General features: G+C 36.3%; 1 pseudogene; it reads left to right on the top strand.

Annotated features, from left to right (window-relative positions):
• The first annotated feature begins 208 nt into the window (after positions 1–208).
• Positions 209–308, top strand: LOC113292074 (annotated as a pseudogene).
• Positions 309–3,854: the final 3,546 nt, after the last annotated feature.

Here is a 3,854-nt window from a genome sequence, read left to right as displayed (position 1 = left end):
CTATTAACGTTTCCTCTACTTAAAAGAATTGTTTTCTGGGGTGCCTACTATTTTCCCATTGCTGGGTTTTTTCGGCGATTTTATTAAAAATTCCATTGCCGCATCAACAGTTTGGTTTTCAAATCCACCAGTGCATAGAGACTCAACCATGGTCATTGTGGAATAATCTAAACCCTCATAAAGGATCTGAACTAGCCTAACCTTTTCTAAACCATGATGAGGACACTGGGATAATAAATCATTGAACCTTTCCAAATACCTATATAAATATTCTCCCTCTTGTTGTGAAAATGTGCATATTTGCGTCCTAATAGACGATGTTTTGTGCCTAGGGAAAAACTTATTGAAAAAGGCAGATGTAAGTTGTTCATATGTCTCAATTGACTCGGAGTCCAAACTATACAGCCACGACTTGGCCTTATCTTTCAGGGAAAATGGGAATAACCTAAGTTTCAAAGCATCATCATCTAAGCCTCTAATTCTTAGAGTAATACAAATTTACTCAAAATCCCACATGGTAATAAGGGTTTTCATTTTCTTTCCCTAAAAAGATTGGGAGCATCTGTAAGGTCCCAGGTTTCATTTCATATGGTGCCTCCGTTTCAGCTAACTTAATACGCGAAGGACGAGTAGTCCTAGTTGGATTCAACAAAGCTTTCAAAGTTGCCATTTCTGGCGCTATCGGAGCAACATGGATTCTCTCCTCAGTCAAAGGACGTTCAAAAACAGACCCTTCAAAAGTCGGACTTTCTAGATTAAGGTCATCGAGACGCTTCGAACTACTAGGTTTCTCTTTAACAAATCTACCTAGTGCGTCTCTTTTACGTTCAGGCATACAATAGAATTTTCTAAATTGGAAGGGTAAGCAAACACAGATCAAGGCCGACTCAACCAAATCAAACCTATTGATTTCTAGCAAACAAAAAGCATGATGGCTCCACTTAGATTGTTTCTAGACCATCTTCTAATCCTTCGAATGGGAATTCGTTACAATTTAAGCAAACCCATCTGGACTCAATCCGAGTTAACGTAAGTTGAATAGAGGCGAGGGAAGCTCGGTGGAGCTTTGATACCCAAGGCCTCACCGGTATTACAAGGCGGCGCAGTCACGCATTTAACTTATAGAAACCGTCAAGAACTTCGAAGTATGTTTAAAAGAGTAACCAATATTTTTCGAATGACTTTCCTGTTAAGCTCGTTACCCTATCGGTCTCGTTCTAGTTAAAATTTTAGGCTTAGGTTCGCGTAGGTTACGTGTTCCTAAAGCGGGCAAGAAGAGAACGGTGATGAAATCCGAACCCTTATCTTGTACGGCCTGGCCTTGCCCTTTAATAGAAAAATAAATGTCCGTATTCAGTCCTCAACATATATGCATACGAAGGAGTCCAGTAACTCGCTGACAGGGGATTCACGAGTGTTTAGAATCTTACCTCCCGTTCCAGATGGGGAATGAATCGGTTGTAGTCGACTCGGGCCACTGACTCCGATGTCTAGTGTACGAACCCAAGGTGCAGAGACAATATCGTAATTGTCTTCCTTCTCTGCAAACATTTTATATTTAAAGTACCCTTCCGTAGGGTAATAAAAAGAATAATGTCCAAAAGTCCAAAAAATAAAAAAAAATAAAGAAAAATAAAAAAAATAATAAACCGAAAAAAAAAGAAAATAAACAAACCCTAAACTAAAATTGTCTAAAATAAAATTGTCTTCTTTTCTGTTCTTTTTGCTTTAATCTTTAGCTCCAAGTCTTTATGAAATCACCAAGCTCTTTGGCTCAATTTTCTTTATGATCCAGAACCTGTAGACACAAGATAAATACCCAAAAACATAAAAAAGGACAAAAATAATAAAAAAAATAATAAAAAAAATAAATAAGAATAAAAAAATCTAAAACCCTAAAAACAAGTCCCCGGCAGCGGCGCCAAAAATTGATGTGATTTGTAGATAGTGGTAAAAGTGGTTCGATTCGCAGACTTGTGAAGGATATTAATTAGACTTAAATTCTAATATTAAAATAGAAAACTCACTAAAAATTGTAACAAACTCAATCAAAGTTGATATCAATATTAAAATAACACTGAGGCTAAGATTCCACTATTTTCCAAATTCAAAGTGATTTAATCCAATATTTATATTCATGCAATTTTCTTGTTCAATTTGATTCTTACTATCGCAACAAGTAGATTTTCTAAAGCAATAATTGTAAATACCAAGCATGAAGCATCAAGAGTCTATAAACTAAGCATACTCCATCAAAATAGATCACAATCACTCAAATAAAAATCATATTCAATAATAGTCCAAGGCAAATAATCATAATAATAATTGCAATAGATTAAATTAAATAGATTGTACCGCTTTTTGTTGGAAAAATAGCTTCCTCTATCACCTCAGCAATGGGGTTTAGCTCCTCATATCAAAAACAGGTTCAAAATAATAAATCATGGCTTAAAATGTGGTTTTATTTAAGAGAATATATAAAACAGCAAATCTGCAACTGTGTATAGATATTACAGAAGTCACCGTTACAGTTGGTGTTGCAATACTGAAGATATACATTACTAATCAACTGTTACAGGATCAGAAATTTAAGACCCTAGAATACGACTGTCCTGCACAGCTTAATGTTCTTCAGCTGTTAAACAACGACATTGTTCAGCGACTGTTTCCCGTGCGTCAATGTTCTTCGCGTTCTTCCTCTTCAGCAGCAGCAGCAGCAGCAGAAACCGAGTTTGGTAAAGCTATGATTTCTTCTTCTCTGGCTCTCCTTAGGTCCCCAAACTCTCGACACACCTTCTATATGACCCAATAATCTATTTATATCAAAAATACCGATTAAATCTCTCCCAAATCTTCCAAAATCTCTTTCCTTCTCTTCACGGCAAAGTTGCGGCAATTTCTTGTTTTAGAATTTCTACGCGTTTCTGAGATTTCCTTTTTATTCTAAACTCTTCCTTAGATAGATACAAATCTTTGGGAAGGTTTACAGCACTTTAATCTCTCTAAAATTCCCTAAAACAGGTCACACACGTGACTTTCCATATTTTCTATTGTGATAAAAATCCGTCAATTGATCCCAGTTTAATCGATTTCAACACCCATATCAGATTTCTAGACCCATAAGGAGTCTATCCTATGAAAATAAGAGGTTTAATCGACCTCAAACTCCTTCAAATCAAGAACCCTAAATCTGCCAGAACTGTATCTACTTTCCCGCCTTTTGAATTTCAAATGTTGAAGATGGTTGCCCCTTATCCAGGGTAAGGGTGCGATTAGCAGCTGCCTGGAAATGGGATGCCCCTTAGTAATTAGGTTACCCCTTATCCAAAGTGAGAGTCCGAATAGCAAATGTCCTCTGGGTGCTTTCCGACAACTTTTCGAGCCAATTTTTTCCAAAAATGTTTATTGGCCAAAAATACCTACAAATAAATAAAACACCATAATAAGTACAAAAATGAGCCCTAACAATATATAGAATCGAGACAAATCGGACACAAAAATGTGTCTATAAAGCACGTTTTTAAATGTTAGTGACCAAAATTATAAGTCTTGGTTTCTAGTCTTCTATAGCTAAGTCTCGGACTAGGATAGAAAGTTTAGTTGAGCTCAAGGACTTCATGGAGATTCATTATACAAGAAGAAGAACTACTCAAGGAACCGGTGGAACTTCTCGACAAAAAGGTATGTGAAGACTTGAACTTATCTGTCACTCAAAATTCTATCTACTCTATCTCCTACTTCTTGAGACAAAAAGTCGTATGCTATATATAGACTTAGATTATACACATTTGGTATTTCGAGCCGAGTATACCTCGCCTATCCATATCTCGAAATATGTGTTGGTAAGCGTTTCA

The sequence above is a fragment of the Papaver somniferum genome, chromosome 6 (assembly GCF_003573695.1).
Source record: "Papaver somniferum cultivar HN1 chromosome 6, ASM357369v1, whole genome shotgun sequence".
Lineage (NCBI taxonomy): Eukaryota > Viridiplantae > Streptophyta > Magnoliopsida > Ranunculales > Papaveraceae > Papaver > Papaver somniferum.
Note: the sequence above shows the minus strand (reverse complement) of the source record. Positions and strands in the feature narration are given on the sequence as shown.